At 40.0% G+C, this 22,169-nt stretch overlaps 1 protein-coding gene across 2 annotated transcripts in view; it reads left to right on the top strand.

Annotated features, from left to right (window-relative positions):
• Positions 1 to 22,169, top strand: part of SPATA6L (spermatogenesis associated 6 like) — a 1,246,643-nt gene that overhangs the window by 10,083 nt on the left and 1,214,391 nt on the right. The gene's annotated exons all lie outside the window — the stretch shown is intronic.

Here is a 22,169-nt window from a genome sequence, read left to right as displayed (position 1 = left end):
TTAAAAAGATCTTTTATACACCAAATAACCAAGGAAAACAAACTATATTTAAGTAAAATATTTTATTAATTGCCTCTTAAAAAAAATGTGGCACATTGGCAATTCTGCCTTGCAAGAAATGCTTTCAAGATTAAAATTCTTATTCATCCAGGTCTCTGTTAAGAAATCAGTTTTGAATGCTGCTCCTAAATTATGTCACCTCTTTGACCTGCATAACTGCATCACGGATTGCTGATAACACTGGATTCTGTGGTATTAATTGCATCTACCCCTTGGCAGTCTGTCAAGGATTTGGAGCAATATGCTGACATTTAATTAGTTTACTATCTCAAGACAATTTAATATTAATTATATATATAATTTATTTATACTTTAATATCTGCAGTGGTGGTGCTGCGGTAGTGTTGTCGCCTCACAGTAAGACGCTGTCCGGTTTGATTCTCAGCTAGAGCGTCTTCTGCGTGGAGACATGCGTGAATGGGCGTACCTTCGTTGAAGGTTGTGCGTCAGGGCTGGCAACTCGGCACGTAAAAATCAACTGCCAATCATTAGTGGACCGGAGTTCCGCTGTGGCAACCCCTAGCCGGGAAAAGCCGAAGGACACAAGATATTTATTTATACTTTAATAATAACTTACACTTCCTTTAAATTCTATTTTATGTAGAATTCATTTTAAAAGGGACAGACACTCCCCTTAAAGAGCAGGGAAACACAACTTCAGAAGCATTAGTTACATTTGTGTGTACTGTACTTAGTACATGGGCGTAGGTCTAGCATGGTTAACAGCTGCTAAAAAAACAAGGTCAGTATCATGTTTCAAATTAGAAACAATACCTGTCTTGTTGCAGGCAGACCTCCCATTAGCCTGCAGACCCCTTTTTGGCACCAGTGTAGCACAGGTGGTAACTTTCTGTCTGTGATGTTCTGCGCACTTCCTGGATATTACATGGAGGAAAGACAGACATCTCTTCAGATGCGAGTTCGTACTGGAGTGATGAAGGGTAATACTAATACAAATCTGGCTACGCTGATCAAGATGAACCAGAGCAGACAGTCTATGCCCTGCTCCCACCCCTGACTCCTTCAGATCCCTATATGCCTAAAGAGGTAGAATATATTATGTGGGACTGTAGAAGGCTGAGAAAGGGTGGTGGGTAATGAAAGATCCCTTCTGTTTATCAAACCCATAATTATAATAGAGGACCACCAAAAATTAAATGCAAAATCCTGTAATCTAATCTATAATACTGCTTAAATCAATAGTGGATATCAGAAGATGAACAGGTCAAAAAAAAAAAAAAAAAAAAACTATAGAGCATTGACTACAACATGATACTGCAGAAAACAGCATAAAACTCATACAAGGTCGTTGCATAATATTTTACAAAACAAAAACAAAAATGCAGAGTTTGAGGTGCAACTGAGGATTGATTGGCCACATAGTTTACCCATTTCCTCACTTATTGAAAATATTGAACATTGTACTTACCAAAAGCACTCTCCCCCACCCCTTGTAAGATAGCATTATGTCTGTACCACTTACTCTCGAATTTCCTCTCCACTCAGACCACATTACATTCCCCTATTGTATTTTGCCTAGTGAATCTTGCTCTGCTTACAGAGTATACAGCTATTACAGCTTTTTACGCCTCCTAAAAGTTGAACATGGAACAACAAAGCTCTTCCAAAGTAAAATACAGTAAATGTTAAAGGTGTATACATCAACAACATATGTTTGCTCATATTTACTATTACTTTCTCTTGTTATTATTATGGCTGAATTTTTGTGTTATAGATTGCAAAGGAGACCTTGTGCCCTTTAACCTCTTGATACAAATAGTTCCATTTATTGATGTGCATGGGATTAAGAGGGTGCATTAGCACCTGTTGTAAGGTATAACTCAACAATCTGAATGTAATATCTGTCAGCAGTACTGCATTGTGACTGACAGATACCAGTTCACCATACCTGTAGGTCAAGGGGTAGTTCAGGCTTACAGAAATAAAATCACCCAGAAGACTGCAGAATGATGCCATACTGTGTTAGCATTACAGCAAAATAAAATACCATTCAGGGATGCTGTGAAGTCTAGTGCCACAGATGAAGGGCTGACTCATTCCTGGAAGAATAGTATTTCCCTAAAACATCCATCCTGTAAGACGTAGTACTTATAAAATAATCTGTTTGCTGTTGTTGTTGTTTCTTTTGTTTAAATTTTTAAATGTTTGATTGTGGAATTTTTATGCTGTACATGGAGCACTATGATTATGTTTCAGTATCATGAAAAAGACCACCTTTTTAAGCGCTACTCTTCTCCAAAACCTGATATTAACAGTGCTTTGAAAGATGATTTACAGTTGTTAAGTACCTTTCTAAGTGCTGTTAAAATTGGTCTTGCACTAAGCATTGAGCACAACCAGTGCTCGCTAAGGGCTTTAATGGCTTTCAAAACTGGTAAAACATTTTGCACTTTTTTCATTTTTTTCTATAACTATTAGTATTTGGAGCAGGTAAAGGTGTGTGCACTACAAAGAAAGTGCAGTTGTGTAAAGTCTTACCATAGCAGTAGATGTCCTTGCCTTCACTGTTGCAGTACCACATATGTATGGGTTTTCCCTGCCATGAAAGCCCCATGTCGTCCAGTATACCAAAGCCTACAAAGTTTTATGGTACGCCAGATGTCACATGTATGGTCCCCGCATAGCATTGGCCATAAAAGTGATGTGCAGACGTACCATCCTCAAAATAGATTGCTTCAGTAGGAACAGCAGTCTGAGGGACTCCATGAGGTAGCCTGTACACCCAGGAAGGAAAAGGGTAGGGGGAAGGACGGAGGGAGGGAGGGACTGAATACCGCAACAGTGAAGGCAAGGACATGTACTGTTATAGTAACATTTTAAACAGCTGCCCTTAAATTCAAAGTTGCAGTATTCCTTACTTATGGAAGAGTGCCAAAGCTCAAGAAGAAACTTGGGAGGAGCAAGGAGCAATAGAGCACTCTATGAAACCATGGAGAATGGCCCTAGCAAAACTAGGCCTAGCCCTGGAGATGTCATCCAGCTTATGGTGCTTGGTAAAGGTATGCACAGAGGTCCAGGTAGCTGCTTCTAAAATAGAGGGGGGCATCCAGTCCTTTGAGAAAAGCTGCAGAAGAAGCAACACCTCTGGTAGAATGAGCCTTAACAGAAGAAGGAAGGCTCTTACCTTGAAAGGTATAACAAAAGGAAATAGCTTTTGAAATCCAAGAAGAAATAATTTTTTGGATATAGCTAATCCTAAGGATCTGGGATGAAAGGAAACAAACAACTGATCAGATTTCCTAATAGATTTAGTCTTATGCAAATAAATTCTGAGTTGTCTATGCACATCCAAGGTATGCAGCACCCTCTCACCGGCATAGTGTGGAGAGGGGAAAAAGGAAGGCAAATTGATAGACTGATTAGGTGACAACTTATTAACCATTTTAGGCGTAAAAGAGGGATTAGTATGCAAGGACACCCTGTCCTTGTGAAACACCAAAAATGGAGGACAGGCCATAAGGGCTTGCAACACATTCATCTGGCAGAAGTAATGGCTAACAAAAGAACTGTCTTCCAGGAAAAATGTTGCAAAGAAGCTGAAGCAGCAGGCTCAAATGGAGACCGAGCCAACTTTTCCAATACAAAGTTAAGATCCCAGGAAAGGGAAACAGGCTTCCTGGGAGGTCTGATATGAAGGATGCCTTTAAGGAATTGTTTAGCCTCAAATCCAGATGCTAAAGGAAGAGATAAAGGTAGACAAGCAGATATAGCTGATAAAGTGGACCTTAATAGCAGAATAGACCAAACCAGAATTGAGCAATTCACACAGATAAGAAAGTACCAAAGGAACATCCACAGTAAGTGGGTCCAGGTTACAAGAGAGACACCAAATAGAAAACCTAATTCATTTGGATAAGTAGGATTTTCTAGTAGTGGGTTTTCTGGTCTCCTCCTCACTGAAAAGGTATCTATGAGGAATCAAAATCCTGTCATCCATGGTGTCAGTTGAAAAGTGGACAGGTGGGGATAGATGAGAGATCCCTTGTCTTGTGTGAGTAGGTCCACCCTGCGAGGTACCTCGTGGTGATTGCCCCTGGCCAGATGCAGTAGAAGAGGGAACCAGTGCTGTCACAGCCAAAAGGGAGTCACCAACAAGATTTTGGGAGTGTCCTGTTGAATTTTGCACAAGAGTTTCAGAATGAGAGGAAGGGGAGGGAATGCAGACAAAAACATCCCCTAGGAAGAGAAAGATAGGGCATCCGCATTTCAGACCAGAGGACTTGGGACTCTGGCACAAAAGCGAGGAAGTTGTCTGTTTGGGGAGGAGGCAAAGAGATCTACTTGAAGAGTACCCCTCTGGTGGACAATGCCCAGAAACACATCCCTGTGAAGCATCCATTCATGGGACTGCGTTAAGGACCTGCTCAGATTGTCTGCCACTGTGTTCTGACCTGAAGGGATGTACACTGGCTGAAGAGTAACTTGATACTGGACAGCAAGATCCCAAACCACGAGAGCCAACTGACACAGGAGATAATATCTCATATCTCCTTGTTTGTTGATATACCACATGACTCTGATGTTGTCTGTGAAAATCTTGAGAAGCCCTGGAGAGAAAAGAGAATGAAAGGTCTGAAAAGCCAGCAAAATGGCGCTCATGTCTTTGACACTGATGTGCTCCTTTTGCTGATGTGGTGACCATACTCCCTGTATCTTTAGGGAGTGAAAGTTTGCCTCCCATCCCACATCTGAGGTATCTGTGAAAAGTTACTGAGAAAGAAGGGGGGATGAATAACTAGCCCTCAGTTTAGGGATAGCTGTTGACTCCACCAATAAAGTTTCTTTTGTAGACACTGTAGAAGAGGAACTACAAATGCTAGGGGATGTGCATGTTGCTGCCAAACTGACTTCAGATACCACTGAAACTTTCTCATGTGAAATCTGGTCAATGGAAGCATAGGGATGGTGGAGGCTGTGAATCCCAGAGCTGTCAGAAACTCCCTGGCTATAACAGCTACCAGAGGAAGAAGAGTTTGAAATAAGGAGATGAGAGTTAAATATTTGGGAGGAGGCAGGGATGCCAACAAAGGCACTGTCTGAATCCTGCAACCTAGAAAGGCTCGGTCCTGAGAAGGGGTCAGAGAGGATTTTGAGAAGTTTATTTTGAACCCTAGACTATGAAGAAGAGAAATTACAAACTGAAGGTTTAGCAACAGGGTCTCTGGAGAGAAAGTGTAAATCAGAAGGTCATCCATGTAAGGAAATACTTGGATTCCTTAATGTCTGCAAAAAGTCATGACTGGAGTGAGGCATTTGGTAAATACCCTTGGGGCAGTAGAAAGACCAAAAGGTAAAGCAGAGAACTGAAAATGCCAGGAAGCAACAGAGAAACATAAAAACGTCTGGAAAAGAGGATGGATAGGAATAAGGCGATAAGCATCCTTGAGATCCAGAGAAAACAAATAGGCCTGAGGGAATAAAAGTGGAAACAGAGTTTGTAGGGACAACATTCGAAAGGTGGGTACTTTCAGAAAGGTGTTTAGATGAGAGAGGTCTAGAATAGGTCTCCAAGAACCCTCTTTCATGGGCACTAGAAACATTCTGGAGTAAAACTCCCTTCCCCTTTGTGACACAGGCACCTCTTATATACCTTCAGCCAAAAGATCTTGGAGTACCTCTGGGAAGAAGGGAAGTTGTTCCTGAGGTGGGTTGAAAAATACTTATGAAAGGAAGATGGGATTTCCACACCTTGAAATACCTTTGGCAAATGATGGATAGGACCCAAGAATCCTGAGTAACCTGAAGCCAGATTGGAAGAGAAAGGGAAAGGCAGAGAGAGAGAGGGGAATTTGTCTGGAAAGGGATGGATAGTCACACTGTACCTGGTTTATCAGGAAATGAAAACTTTTGGATTCCTGAAGTGTGAGTAGTCTTAGTAGGAGGAGGTCTCTTGACACTCTTTTTACTTTTGGAAGAAAGACGAGATTGCCTGTGAACAAAGGCAAGATTGTTGGGGTAGTTTCTTTGGAACTTAAGCACAGGAGAAACAAAGACATGTTTAAGTTCCTGCAAAGCCTTTCCTTTATCCTGAAGGGACTTAATTAAATCAGCAGCAGTTTAACCAAACAAAAGTTTATTATCCAGAGGATCATCCATCAACTTAGCCATGTTATCATCAGATAAAGGTTGAAGCCTAAGCCAGGAATACTTTCTTGTCACATAACCAAAAGCAGCAGCCCTAGAAGAAGCATCTGCTGTATCATAACTGCATTTGATGGAGTGGTGAACCACTTAAGAAGAAGTCTGTAACAGGGAAAGAACATTAGTTTTTCCCTCAGAATCTGGAAGATCAGAAATAAGCTGACAAGCCTGATTAAGAAGGCCCAACACATACCTGGACATATGGGTCTGATAGTTGATAGTCCAGAAAGCCAAAGTAGCAGAGGTATAAACCTTCTTGCCTAGCCTTTACATGGTTCTGCTATCTTTATCTGATGGTAGTAACATAGGAAAGGAAGCTATTGAGAAGGCTTCTCAGAAGGTACAGACACTACTGAGGGGTCAGTAGCAGGACATTTATACAGAAAGTTACAATCCTCAGGCACCCTGTAAAATCTATCTGGCTTTTTGGGGGCAGGAGGAAGAGAGTCAGAAGCTTTAGAGGCATTGACAAAGGCATCCAACAAGCAGCCAAAACAGGAGGTATAGCAGAAGGTTTAGGGGATTCCGTCTGCAACAACTCATAATACCTTTTATGAACATCAGATACCTGAGCACAGTCCCATTTGAAAAATGTCATCATCCTGGTGATTGTATCCCCAAAGGAGATTTCTTCAAAGGGAGTATCAGGGCTATTAGATTCTTCTTCCTCTGAGCCATAGTCCAAAGTTGAAGCAATTTGGGAAGAATAAGCAAAGGATTCCTCATCAGAATCTGAGTCTTTCTCTGAGGAATGTAGTTCCCTGGGCCAGTGGAGAAGAGGACCAAAGAGGAGTAGGCCTCGAGACCCCTTGAGGAGGGTTCATAGCCGTCAAGGCATTAATCAGCACCTGAGTAAAAGCTACCACTCATTCTGTGGTTATCTAGGAGCAGGAGAAATGTGTTTGAATTTTTGTTTCTTCTTTAAGGGAATGTCCACCCTGAAGAATTGCAAAGGCTCTGAAGTAGGCCTACATTTGATAACCATAGTAGGAACTTCTTCCCTAACTAAAATGTGTGGAACACCCCTAGGCCACTCGGTAATAATCAACTATGGTTCCCTCTGATTGTCCAAACTGGACACCTGCATAGCCTCATCGGATGTGCTAGCAGCCGGATCCTCTCTGGCCTGGAAACTGGTTGCGGCAGAAGAATATGTCTACAAGGCTGGGTGGGCCTCCGGGTTCTCAACGACCTTGGGAGGAATGCCTGATGGAGGCTGGACAGCAGAAGATTCCGGCCTTAACTTTTTAACCTTCTTCTTCCCCCCAAAGGGTGACCCTTGGGGCAGGAAGTTCCTTCCATTGTCTCTTTAGCGAAAAGCTCAAGTTGCTGTTTTTTGAGACACAAGGAAAGGGAAGAGAGTCTACTATGAAGAGTTTTAGGAATGAAAGCCTGACAAACTGGACAGGATGTATGGTAATGAGAAGCTCCTAAGCAAAAAAGACACTTATTCTGGTGGTCTTTATGGGGAATGTGTCTCCCCCACTGGCATTTACCATTTCTGGATGTCATTAACCCCCAGAGTATTTAAAAAACTAAGTAAAAATAACCCCCTATGGGGTGCTTATATGCAATGGCTTAGTACCAACAAGAAGACATAGGCAAAAATGAAGAATGAAACAGTGTGTTCAAATTGGTGTAAAACAATGTAAGAGTTCAGACAGATGATCTGGAGATGCATTCGGACTGGTGGCAAAGAAGTTCTGAGGATGGTACATCCAGATTTCACATTTATGGCCCACACTATGCGAGGACCATACGTATGACATCTGGCGTACTATAAATCTTTAGTAGGCTTTAGTATACTGTCAAGCTTTCACAGCAGGGAAAACCCATATATAAGGAGTACTGCAACAGTGAGTGTAAGGACATTTATGATTTAGTTTCCAATTGTAATTCTCTGTTATGTGTTCTTGGCATAAATGCCAAGCTTCACCTCTAGAGCTTTACTCTGGGGTGAATTTCTTGACATCTGTCTCTCAAAACATAATAATGTGATTACAATCAGAGACCTGATCATAATCCTCTGTATGATGGCTATGTAAGCTTGATGGTGGTTTTAAGGAAAGATAGTTCCTCTCAGGGGTGGCTCGTGGCATCGAACTGCCGGACTGCAGCCCCCTCAGCTAAACAGAAGAAGAAATCTGTAAAAAAAAAATACCTTTGCAGCTGTTTAATAACTTTAATGAAAAAATTCGAGTCCGCGACTCGGAAGTACACGCATGCACACTTAACCGCCTCGGGCTGCGGCGGTTTTAAACAGATATTTTTTTTTTGTTTTGATTGCAGCCCGGTGGTGTAATGAAGGCATCATTGTGATGCCCAGAAGTCTATACGGTTCCAAACCGCATAGAATTGGAAGGGGCTCGGACTGCGACGTCCGCAGGCACGTCATGAAGTGCTTGCTGGGCTAAAGGCTGCTGATTGGTTGTTGCTCTCTTCCCGGGCTTTATGTGCTGGGAAAAGAGCGAGAATCAGTCAGTTGAGTTGTGGGCTTGACTTGTGGTGTCCGATTTTAATTTGGCAATTGGCATTGGATTTTAATTTTTTTTTTTATTTGGGCGGATTTTGTCAGCTGTGCTGTGCAGCCTGTTCTAGCCTAGTCTGAAGGAAGAAGAACAGAAGAAGAAAGAAGAAGAAAGAAATGAAGTTAGAGAAGAAGAAGAACAGAGTGGAAGGTGCAGAATTAAAGTAAGTATTGTAGCTCATGTAAATGTGCAGAGAATCCCACCAATCCAAGGTAGACACAAGTACTAGAGTGGCTTTTCATCTGTCCTTGATTTTTACAGAATGGTCTGGTTTCTGTCATATTTTTTGTACTGTTGATTTATGCTTATTACTCAAAGTGCCTGTTGCTCTGTGTTTAAGTAGCAATACTTTAATGACCATCAGGTAAGCTTGGCTGAGATTGCAAGATGCAAGTAAGCTTTAATAAGCATACTGTTAAAGAATTGCCAACATTGAAAGCCTTTCTGTTGCCATGTAGAGAATACTTAACTAGATAATGTATAAGCCTTGGGTATTGAAATGCATATGCCAGTATTTGTAATAAAGGACAGAATTACATTATTTTAAGAGTCTCATTACACTTGGAGACTTCCAGTCATCTCTGCAGGCTTTACCCGTAAACCTAATGCCAATCAGTGGTCCATAACCTGTACAGTAATCCTTTTAAGCAATGTATCTTGAGCTTATTTCTTGTTTGCTTTTCATTTTTACTTTGATCATGTTTTCCCCATGAAACAAGTAGATGTCAGGCAGCAGGTCTTTTTGGATAAGGAACATTTTTACAAGTGGGGGCATCAGAGATTTCTACTTTCAGCATGTTACTTGTTACTTTAATAAAGCTGAATATAAATTATAATTAGAACTGCAGTGCAAGAAGTGGTTTGAGTTGAGTGCTGCTTGTTTTTCTTATACTTGATTTTGACTGGCATTCCATTAATGTATTTAAAAAAGTAATTTATTTTTCATGCCTCACAACCTTTTTGTTTCCATCTAGATATTACGCTGTCATGCAGCCAATGCATTGAAATATTTTTATTCTTCTACACTTCATTTTGTCTTGATTGGACTCTCATAATGACGGTTTGGCACCCAGGGCAGTATATTTAGTTTTTGTGGTTTGCTACTACAGGTGTGTGTGTGGTAGGGAATACCTCAGGCTTGAGCCCTGTACCTTGTATACAGGTGTTAAAGACCTGAATTCCCTACCCGCCACCATTTGTAAAAAAAAAAAATTGCAGATTTTTGCCTTATATTTGATCTGATCTGTTCCTCATAATATCTGTGGTTTGTAAATACTGCAATGCTTGATATTTGATAGTGCAGTGGTAGCACTGTTGCCTCACAGCTGTAGGCTCTGAGGTTTGATTCTTGGCTGGGTTGCCTTCTTTGTGGGGTCTGTATCTTCTCCCTGTGTTTGTGTGGGTTTGCTTTTGTGTCCTCCCATGTTACAAAGACATGTCTGCATTATTTCTTCCTGGGCCTCTGCTGAACATTTTTTTTTTGTTCCAAGTCAGACTGTCCTGATTAACAAATGTTAAATAAAATTGACAGGCATTTGAATTTCAGACTTCAGGTTTCTGAAGGTTTAATTTCTTGTATATTTGATGGGGTAGTGGTAGTATTGTTGCCTCACAGCTATAGGTTTTCTGGTTTGATTCTTGGCTGGGGTGCCTTCTGTGTGGAGTCTGCATCTCCTCCCTGTGTTTGTGTGGATTTGCTCTGGTGCCCTGTCATTTTACAAAGACGTGTCTGCAGTATTTCTCCCTGGGTCTTTGCTGAAAATTGTTTTTGTTCTGTCAGCAGTAAAATTGACAGGCATTTGAATTTCAGACTTCATATTCTTCAGAAAATACATAGTAACACAACCGTAACACAACCTTTTATTCTAGCAATCTTCTAAGTTTATAAGATGAATATTTGAAATTTGTCCCTATTTTTGGGACTGTATTCCCCCATTATTGGCTTCGTCCAGGTTTTTTGTGCTAAGGTTGACAGCTATGTCAAGAACTGAATTCACTGAATATGTTTGAGGGCTGTATTCCCTCATTACTGGGTTTGTCCAGGTGTTTTGTACTAAGAGGTTGACAGCTGTGGTGAGAACTGAATTCACTAAATGATAGCCATTTAAGTTTCAGTCTTCTTCTCTTTTACAAAGCAGCTGATTTGGCGTAGTGGTATGTTGCTCTGACTGTTTTGCACAGGGACCTTGGCAGTAAAATGTATGGTGGTAACACAGCATTTTATTCTAGCAACTTTCCAAGATTATACAAGCAATGCTTAATGTGTCCCTTTTTTTTGGGCTTTTGACCCCCCCCCCAATACATTTTGGCTTTTTTCAGTTTTCTTGTGCTGCGAAGTTGAGATGCAGTTGAGTATTGTGTAGATTTTACAAGGAGCTGAGAGCTGCAGGGGAACAGAAGTTTAGTGTTGCTTAAGTGAAGTTAGTTTACCTTGTTAATAGCACAACAGGTTGTATACTTGCTTTTGATGCAGAAGGCTGTGGGTTCTACTCCCACAAGGGGTGGATGCTGCCGTACTGAGAATGTTCTCCTTGGTGAAGATACTAACTATGAGTCTGTTATCAGTTTGCCATCCATTTCCTCTTGCAATATTACTAGCTTATTGTTTTAATGTAATATAGGCAATTTATTCCTGAGGGGCAACAGACACATTATGGTATTGAAGTGGCTGAAAAGCACTGGAAACATGAGCCACAGAGAATCATAGAAAATGAAGAAGTTTACATCACATGGGATCACCCAATACCAACACTCCAAAAGATAGATGCTAGAAAGCCAGTTATAGTGGTCCAAGAAAAGAAGACAAAAGTAGCTTTGATCATTGAAATCGCCACACCTAGTGACTAAGTGTCTTGCGTACAGAAAGACACAAAGTCATAAAATACCTTGCTCTGCAGGCAGAACGAGAGCCACGTGGAAGAAAGATACTCAGACAGTTCCAATAGTAGAAGGAGCAACTGGTCTTATAAAAAAGAATTTACAATCTTCTTTAGAGATGTTACCAATTCATGTAACACCGTACGAATTGCAGGAGTCATTACTGGGCACATTGCGGGTGCTGTGAAGAGCACTTTTGGCTAACATCAAAGAGTGAAACAATACTAATTTCATGATCTTTAATCGTACTTTGACTTAGGAATGGGGTCCATTCCCATCATGGTATTACAAACCCAAAAGACTTGGAGAAATTAAAACAACAGAGAAAATAAGCATACCTTGTTTTTCCATTAAGTACATTAACCATGTTATCTCTCCTTCATCCCTAGCTTTCCCCTTATCTTTTCTCTACCCATCCCATACCCTCTTGAGTACCTTTGTGAATCCTTCATGAGAGAACACCCACTCCCAATGGAGAAATACTTTAGTAAGTCTAGGGAGTAGTTAGTCCCTACAATCAGCAATTTGTACCCACTCCTGCCACCTTGTCCTTCATGTTCAGGATGACACATTTACATCTTTTTGACATAACTCTTCGCACTAACATCAATGTCCCCACATTACATCTGGTGAATAGCTTTGACTTCTTTAGCCTATCGTTATATTCTTTCTCTTTTTGCTTACAGATTTGTTGTAGCTTCCTTCTGCATTCTTTCCATTGTCTGATGTCCATTTCCTTGTATGACCTGTAGAATTGCACAAAGTACTCCAAAGTGTAGTGTGACCAGGACCCTATGGAGTAGACAACCTACTTCTGGCAAAGGAATGTTTGTGGCAGCTTAGGTTAAATGCGGGTACATCACCTGGTCTCAATGGGTACATCTCCATTTCAAGTATTTTGAAATGGAGATCATTTTGTATATAGTTTTATATATAGTCTTGATATCTGCTTATAGGTTTAGAATATACTAGATTGAGAATATGTGTTATATACTATAAGCAATTCCAATATGCTTTTTTGTGTATATATACATATATATATATTTATATTTTTATGGTGTACCAACTTTTGTTATTTCTATTAAATATTCTATCTCCATACACTGTATAATTTAAATGTAATTATTTATTATTTAATATATGTGCATATATATTTATATTTATATTTATATTTACATCTACATATTTATATATTTATATTTATATTTATATTTATATATATTTATATGTATATTTATATTGTATTCATATATCAAATTAGTTATTAATGAATTTTAAAGACATGTTATTTTAAAAACATTTTTGAAAGGTTTTTAACGTTTAAAGTGTGTGACGGATTTACCTATACAAGTTGAACTAATGAATCAATTTTATTATTATGGGCGTTGGTCTGAACACCTGACAAGTATTTAAACTGCAGTACAATTTACAAGTTTTATACTCTGATGATGCCCTATGAATTGCGGGGTGAAAGCGTTTAGTATATCCTGTTATTTTCATTATTTTATTTGTTTCGTCTTGCCTTGTAAAGTGGTGAAAATGTGGTGAATAAAGTGGACTTTCCATTTCGTGGATCCTGGTTTCAGTTTTATTGGTTTCATTCCTTGGAGGTGACCCTATGGAGTAGAAGCTTTCATGTTCGTTTAGCTATAAGGGTTATACCCTGCCAAGATTTAACAGCCAGCCATCTCCTAAAGCTTAAAAGCACTGAACAACAAACTGGACAGGCAAAAGATGAATTTATTAAGGTTCAACAGTTAAAAAACAGCAAAACTAAGTGCTTATGTGTGCTTATAACCAAAGACTTCTTCAACTCTGAAGAAGTCTTTGGTTATAAGTAGACGGAAGCACTTAGTTTTGTTGTTTCTTAACTGTTGAACCTTAATAAATTTGTCTTTTTCTTGTCTAGTTCATTGTTCAGTGTTTTTGTGGTCTACATATTTGTTTTTTATCTCCTAAATACTTCATCCTTAAATTTTCAGGGTCTACATATGTTTCCCCTCAAGTGTTTGGCAGTGCTCTGTACAGACTCAGACACCTTGACTGACATTTTTCCCTGTAAAAGCACAATTGAAATTTCTCCAATATCTAGTTGCACACAGGACAACTAGTTTGCAGTGACAAGCACTGTCCACACAGTTGCAAACCGGATACTCCTGACAGTGATTGATATTCTCACTCCAACAGTCTAGTCAATAAAAAAGGGTCTGTTGCCATGGATATGAACTTTCCTACTGTCTCCGTTAGCAGCTTGGTGGAAATGGGCATCCTGCGGCAATGTAGAAATTGCCTCATGTTTGCTGACAACCAGTTAATTCTCAAACAAACTGATATGGTATGTGAGAGATGTATTTACACATCACTGGAGGCAAAGCTCTCACATAAAAGTAGTCATAATGTCAGTAAGGTTGTCAGTAGTACACATGCTGCACCCATCACGCACAATTCAAAGCAGACATATAGACCCACATATACTGAGGCACTTACATGTAACCTTCCTAAACCACAATGACCTAGACAAAGTACACATAAGAAATACCCTCAGCAGTCCCAAACACACTCTTTTAAAACAACACCCACATCAACACATAGAGCTACATCTCATGGAGCTTCTACCTCTAAGCCCATAAAGCAAGTCACTACACAATCCAACTTTCTAGTCACTGGAGACTCCATTGTGAGACACACTGATGTCCCTCTCACTGGGCTGAATAAGGCAAAAGTTACAGTCAGTTGCTTATCAGGGGCTAGGATCCACCACATTACGCATGCACTCAGGTCATTGGATCACAGTTAGCAATATGACTCAGTCATAGTCCATGTGGGAGTAAATGACCTAAGATGTACCTCCCTAGACTATATGAAGAGAGACATCATAGAGCTCTTGGAATATGTATCGCAGGCTGGTATGAGCCTAGCATTGAGCAGCATTTTACCTTGTCCAAGGGTGATACCACAATATGAACAAAAGATGATTGACTTTAATAATTGGCTTAGTTTCTTGTGTCATTGTAAGGTGATGCAGTAGTTGTCAGCATGGAAGGAGATGGTCAACAGACCATGCTGCTTTGCCAGGGATGGTCTGCACTTCTCCCCTCTAGGCTTTCGAATATTAGCTAAAACATTGTCTTCCCCCATAGTGCTTTTTTAGGCAATGCCAAACTGAAAGTACTTCCAACATAGCAAATCAAAACCAAGAAAATCTAAAGGTATTACTGCTCAATGCTAAGAGCCTAAACAAAAGAATCCACTCCGTGGAAGCTCTCTTTACCCTAGGGAATGCTGATGTCTGTGCAGTCTCTGAGATGTGGTTTAAAGCTGCAGACAGCACACCAACAGTGCAGGGTTAAATACCTTCCACACATTTAGACCAGCTATTTCACAGGCAGGGACTAAAGGTGGAGGTGTCTATTTAAATCAAAAATAAATATACTTTAAGGCTGGTTAAACAGGACAATGCACTTGAGCTTCTCCATGTTTAAATCACCATAGGTAAAATCCAGTACCACTTCCTTGCAAGCTGTAGGCCCCCCTCTATGACCCAGGAAACCCATACCATGTATTTAAACTTATTAGAGATACTAACCATCCAAACCAATACCATATTCATGGATGACTTTAATTACCCCACTATCAGAGTCCTATACGACATCAAACGTACATGCACAGAGATTCCTGGATTTTGTTACCACAAACTCCCTGGACCAGATAGTCAGTACACTAGCTAGGGGTGCAACCATACTGGATCTGGTCCTCACTAATATGGGAGATTGCTGCACACCCCCTACGTAATGCCTTCCCTGGTAAGGTCAGACCACAAAATGGTCTCGTTTGAAGTAAAAATAAAATCTGGACCCCCAGCTAAACTGGGAATATTCAGGAACTGTTCTAAGGCTAACCTCCTGCTATTAAGTGAGAACTTGGCAAAATTTCAAGCCCCTATAAACCCTGAGAACACTTCTGCCTATGCAGAACTGTTCACAGAAACCCTGTACAAGCATGTTAATAGCTGCATAGAGGCAGCTGTACCCACCAGGAAGAAGTACAGAACTAACTCAAAAAACAAGCCACCCTGGTGGAATCACAAAATCAATCGGATGTATAACAGGAGGAAGAAAATCATGGCAAAAATTAGGAAGTGCAGTGCCCAGCAGGATAAAAGCACTCTCATTAATCTAAACAAACAGCTCAGAGGACAAATAAAGTCTACCAAAGTCAAATTTGCAGTAAGTTTGGCCTTCGAGGCCAAGGACAACCACAAAGCATTCTTTAGCTATGTCCACAACCTCAAAGGTAATACACAATTGTGTGCAGAGCTCATTGTAAATGGAGCCACCTATTCTGAGTTAGACGATATAGCAAACCTCCTGGCTGATAAATTCGGCTCCAACTTTACTTTTCTCTCCCCCTCAGCCTTCCCTCAGGAAATATCATCAAATATAACTCCCCTACTATCACTAAGGGACAGGTTCTTAATGCTCTCTCTAAGACCAAGAACACTGCATCAATGAGCCCAGACAATATCCCAGGATGCATTCTGAATAGCATGAAGCATGACCTATCAGGGCCTCTGGAAGTATTTAACTGTAGCCTCTAAACAGGCTACGTGCCCCGTGAATGGAGAAAGGCAACAGTCATCCCTCTGTACAAAGGTGGGCCATCTATAAACCCATCAGTCTCACTAGTCTTATATGTAAAGCCATGGAAAGAATTGTCATGGAGATGTTCAACAGAGCTATAGTAAACCTCCAGACACTGGACCAAACCCAGTTTGGTTTCGTCAAGGGTAGATCATGCCTACTCAACCTGGTGGACTTCTTTGAGAAGGTCATCAAAGCAATGGATGAGGGCAAAATTGTTCGCACTGCCTACCTTGACCTGGCCAAGGCATTTGACACAATACCCCGCTTGGACATTGTTGACAAAGTCAAGAAGTTAGGTACAAACCTGTATGTCACCTGGTGGATAGCCAACTGGCTCACAGACAGGACCCAGGAAGTTAGAACTGGGGAGTCCACCACCACAAAGAGGCCAGTCACAAGTGGAGTCCCTCAGGGATCAGTCCTTGGACCGCTCCATTTTGGCATTTACTTCTTAGAAGTCAAGGCCAATGTCAGTGGTCTCTGGCTGACTGAATTTGCAGATGATTGCAAATTAGGAGCTGTCATTGAATCTCACACTGACACAAATGTTCTCCAGGAGGGGCTGACACAGACAAACAAATGGTGTCAGAGTCATGGACTAAAACTAAATGCCAAGAAATGCATACTAGTATCCTTTGGGAAGTCATCCATCCCTGATAACTGTCATATTGACAACACACCCCTTACAGTTGACCCAGTAGTCAGGGACTTAGGGACACACATAGATAGTAATCTAGCCTTTGATCATCATGTGGCTACAGTGGTGAGGAAGTCATTCTATGTTGCACAACTTATAAACAAATGTATGGCATCTAAGTCCAAGGAAGTCATTGTTCTGCTGTATTTGGCATTCATCAGACCTATCATTGAGTACAATTTTCCCTTTGGTATGTACCTAACCAGGCATATCCAACAAATGGAACGTCCACAGAGGTTCCTCACTAAAAGAATACAGGGCGTAAGTAATATGTCCTATGCAGACTGTCTCAAGGCCCTATCCCTGTATTTTGTCTCCTACAGGCTATTGAGGGGAGATTTATGCCTGGCTTACAGGGTATTGTCAGACCCCACTCTGATGGACCTCCTGCATATCCACAAAACAAACAGTATCAGAATTACCCATTCTAAAGACTTACACCTTGCCTGTGATATAAATAGGACCTGCTGGAGAGATAGGTATGTATCCCAGAGACTACTCTGTCTATGGAACAGGCTCCCCATCCATGTGAAGCAGAGTTCCTCCCTAATCCAATTCAAGTGCATCTTGGACAGTTGGATGGGAAACCAGAAATTCATCCCTGGTTTGGCACCTATGTCTCTGATGCAACAGGTAACCTGTAAATGGTTTATCTCCCAAGCCCATCCTTACACTTATCAAGGGTATCAGAACTTGTCAGAGATTTGGGATGCATGGCTAGGCTTAAAAAGGCCCTTGTGGTCGTTGGCCTAGTAAATACCTATGAACCTATCAACCTATTAGCTACATGCATTTGTAGGATCAATCCAGAGTGTTGAATGTATGCTGCATCAGTTGTGCACCATCATACTTTGTAATTTATTAAAAAAAATGAGATTTTTCTCTTGTAGGGGGTGTGACAATACATGAAGAAAAGCTGCTAGAATGTTTATAAATATACTGTGAATATGTAACATAGCCTTTGCCACTTTAAAGACTATTGCATGGTACTGACATTTTAATACTGTACGTATCCCATAACACATTGCATTCCTATGCTAGAGCCAGTTGTATTTGAGATGCCTCAAGTGTTAACATTGTTTCTGCTGAGATTCCACATTGTTCTCAATAAACGTTACTTGCTTGACTAAATTCATTGTGTATCGTGGTATTTCTGATTGCCAACAAGCATCGTTGGATAACCACTTGTGTATACTCTGACATTAAGTTTATATCTTTCATTTAACTTTCACAACAGGGGATATTGCAAATTTAGAAAAAAAGATTGATAAAAGGCTGAAGGGTGCTATTTGTTGTGCTACTGCAAGAATATGTCTCTTGAAGATTTGGTGTTCCAAGCAGTACCTTACACAGTAAAACCATATTCTTTTTCTCTTAGATCTGGGCAGGTGGGCAGTCTTTTTTTGGTTACCTATTGCCACAGTAATTGGACTTGAGAACATGGGTATAATTAACACATTTAAGATGCAGTTAGATAATCTGAGCTTCTTTTTTTCTTTCATTTTTGTTTACTTTGAAATTTTAATAGTTATGGTGTTTTGTGACTTTCTAACAAATTTCTTCCTGAAGCTTTGTATTTGATTCCCTCAAAATCCACTTGCACACTGTGACTTTGAGCAAGTGTGTTATATTTTGGCTAAGATCAAGTGCAGTATTGTATTATTTCTAGAGATTAGAGAGACTTGTTCATACTTGACTGGAAGTGGGAAGCTTCTAGGTAGGTTATGAAGGCTTTAGCTGTTGATTGTTTCTAATGGCAGTAATATCAGTCCTAAAGGCGGAGTATCTAACTTTTTTCTAAAAGTGAATAGAATAATATGTAGCGTCATGTTATTTAAAGTTAATTTAGTCACTTGAACAGTTAGGCTGACTGGACCACATAGGCCCTTTTCAGCTATATCGTACCTTCAGTAAAATAACAAAACAACAATATTTTGCTATAGTGTAGTTAATAAGAGCAAAACATAGTCAGTATAATTTCCAGTCCTCCACCCTATTTTTACAATTAACAGATCTCAAGCAGAATAATATTGTGATGCCTGATGTTATACTGAGTTCCCAAAATGTTATACCTAGTGTAAATTCCTAGTAAGGAGCAATAATATATAAAAAAAATCCTTTACTTTGCAAAAATAGTATTGAAATTCTCCCCAGTACTCAAGTAATTAAATTAATATGTTGTTGTGTCTTTCGGCTTTTCCCAGTTAGGGGTCGCCACAGCGGAACTCCGGTCCGCTAATGATTGGCAGCAGATTTTTACGTGCCGAGTTGCCGGCCCTGACGCACAACCAATAATAATAATAATAATAAGCCATCTAGGGAATCAGGTAAAGCTTTTGTTACTCTGTGGCAGAGCTAGGATCAGTCTTACGTCATTGCATGATAACTAAAGTGCTGTTTGTGGGCAGTCATGAAAAAAAGTGTTAACCAGATAGTGCTCCTGAATTGCCCCTGAAAGGGGACACTTTAGTGAACATGTCCCATTAACAAGTGAATAAACTAAATTGCAAATAGTATTTTATTAAAATTGTACTGACTTTTTTGTTGCCTATTTAAGGACTTCTCAATATGCCTAGTATTATACCAAATTTTTAAATCAAAGTATGCTTCCTAAAATACTGCATGTGTGCTAGTTCATTTTGTCATGCAGAATGTACTTTCTTCTCAATGTTTGTAAGACCTAGTAAGTTTCTCAGTGTTTTCTACAAAAGTTACATAACCAGGGGCATAGCCAGGATTGTTGGAACTGTACACAGATTTCCAGAATGTAGCCATCTATTTCCAAGTGCAGCTCCCCCACCTGCACAGTTCATTTTTTTTGACAGCATGCATCTTCAGTATTACAAAAGAATCAAACCTTAAATCATGGTAAATATGACAGAGTTTTTTAAAATTTAAAATATCTCACATCTCGTTATACAAAATAAATTATTTTTAAAAATGCATATGCCAGACTACTCCCATACAGATGAAGCAGTTCATAACTGACTTTGCCTTACATAGTTTTGGACTACAAGTATCTTATTCTTAATTCTGATTTTTTTTAAAGTTTTTTCTCTTTTTTTAACTGGCCATCATGGACCCTGTGATGTCCCCAACCCAGGCCAGTAATCAAGAAGCCTGAATCCTCACTACTGACACTGGAGAGGGACATTCACTTGGAATACAAATGGATACGTACAGTATTTCCAGATGCAGCTCTCTGCACCAAGTATTACTTCCCTTAAGAGCAGACAGGGAACACATTCAGTCCAGGGTCTGGGTCTCACTATCTGTCTTCCTCCAAGTCCCCAGTAAGAATCCCCACTGGTACAGCTTTAGGGTTAGGTCTTCAGCCTAGTGTCCAAGCCAAGTCCTCCAGCATCCTCTCTTTGAAACCAGTCCTTCATGTCCCTGTTCAAAGTAGCTGACACACACACACACACACACACACACACACACACACACACACACACACACACACACACACATACACACACACACACACACACACACACACACACACACACACACACACACACACTGTTAGATTTGATTTACCTGCTGTTCCCTGCCATCAGACACTCCACAATCAGCTACTCTAAGGCCCTTAACAAAGGGTGTCCAATTATACTGTGTAATAATAATACTAATACAAATGGTAGTAGTTGATCAAGATAGCTAGGCTTTCAGGAGTGGCCCACACAGTGTCACCAAATAAATATAATCTCTTAGAGGTTAAATGCTTTCTAAAAGGACCAGCCGCATACAAGTTTTAAATATATTTAATAATAAATAATAAAAGAGCATGAAAATACTGAATGTTTACAGTAAACCACAGAGCACAAACCACAGGAAATATTGAAAATAACATTGATGGACAGACTTAGACAAATAAAGAAAAACAATATCTAAACTAAGCTTCACTATATTTTCCTGACTGAATCTAGGAGAATTCCTATTCCCTGCTTACTTAATAGAGCAAGGCAGATGATGTGGTGAATGGTCCTTCTTGTTGTCAGGCCCAAGACAGAATACTCAATACTGAGAGAATTCTCTTTGTAAGTAATGTCTTTTGTCTTTTCTCGTTTAGGGGTTGCCACAGCGGAACTCTAGTCCGCTAATGATTGGCAGTGGATTTTTATGGTGCCGAGTTGCCAACCTGATGCCCAACCTTCAAAGAAGGCACACCCATTCACGCACGCACCTACCTGCATGTCTTTATATGTCACTCGACCATGGGGAGGACATGCAGACTCCGCACAGAAGGCGCTCCAGCCGAGAATCGAACGGGAGAACCTCTTGTTATGAGTCGACAACGCTAACCGCTGCACCAATGCGGCCCTTGTAATATCTACAATTTCCAAGATGACTAGCAGAATGACCTCATCGGGTCACCTGACTCTAGTTTCTCACACTATTCCTCTTTGAAGCTTGAGACATGATGTTAGCATAGATGTGATAAGATGCATTTCTAAAGTTTTGCTAATGTTTATGGCAGTGCCTGGGGCTTCCCCCATTTTTACTGAGCTAATGAACAAAGGCTTCTTCCAGAAATGCCATCTCTGGTCCTATTCCGAGCTGTGAGATAAGCACTTCTGTGGCCCAACAGGTGGTCCAATTAACAGTATTTTTCTTAAAGTAAGAAGTAAGCTAGCTGTTTAACACATTTTCTTCCAGTGTCCTTTGTTAACATATATACATACAGTCTGACATGTATATTCCTTCTCTGTTAGTCAGGAACCATTGTTGATACATTTTTTTAACACTAGTAACTTTACAAATACATTTTGAGTTTCAAATGACATACAGTTATAATACATTTGTAACATAAGCATCTGTAAAAATCAGTTTGATATTCAAATGCCATACAGTTCTAATACATTTGTAACATAAGCATTTGTGCAAATCAAGTTTGGTATTCAAATGCCATACAGTACTATTATATTTGTAACACAAGCATCTTGTATAAATCATTTTGATATTCAAAGGGCATCTCATTTTTTATAGAACTCCAGCTGGCTATGCTGGCACTAGCCCATATTGTCACAGACCCTTTCAGCCAAGACTCAGACTAGACAGGGAAGAGTAAATTCAATATATATGTATATATATATATATATATATAGACAGTTTAAAGTAGGCAGTTAGTCTACATGTTTTAGGAGGAAAGAATAGTATTCACATAAAACCTAAGCAGACAGAGAGGGAACATACAAACTC

Source organism: Protopterus annectens, chromosome 2.part0 (assembly GCF_019279795.1).
Source record: "Protopterus annectens isolate FY-2018-M chromosome 2.part0, PAN1.0, whole genome shotgun sequence".
NCBI classification, from domain to species: Eukaryota; Metazoa; Chordata; order Ceratodontiformes; family Protopteridae; genus Protopterus; species Protopterus annectens.
Note: the sequence above shows the minus strand (reverse complement) of the source record. Positions and strands in the feature narration are given on the sequence as shown.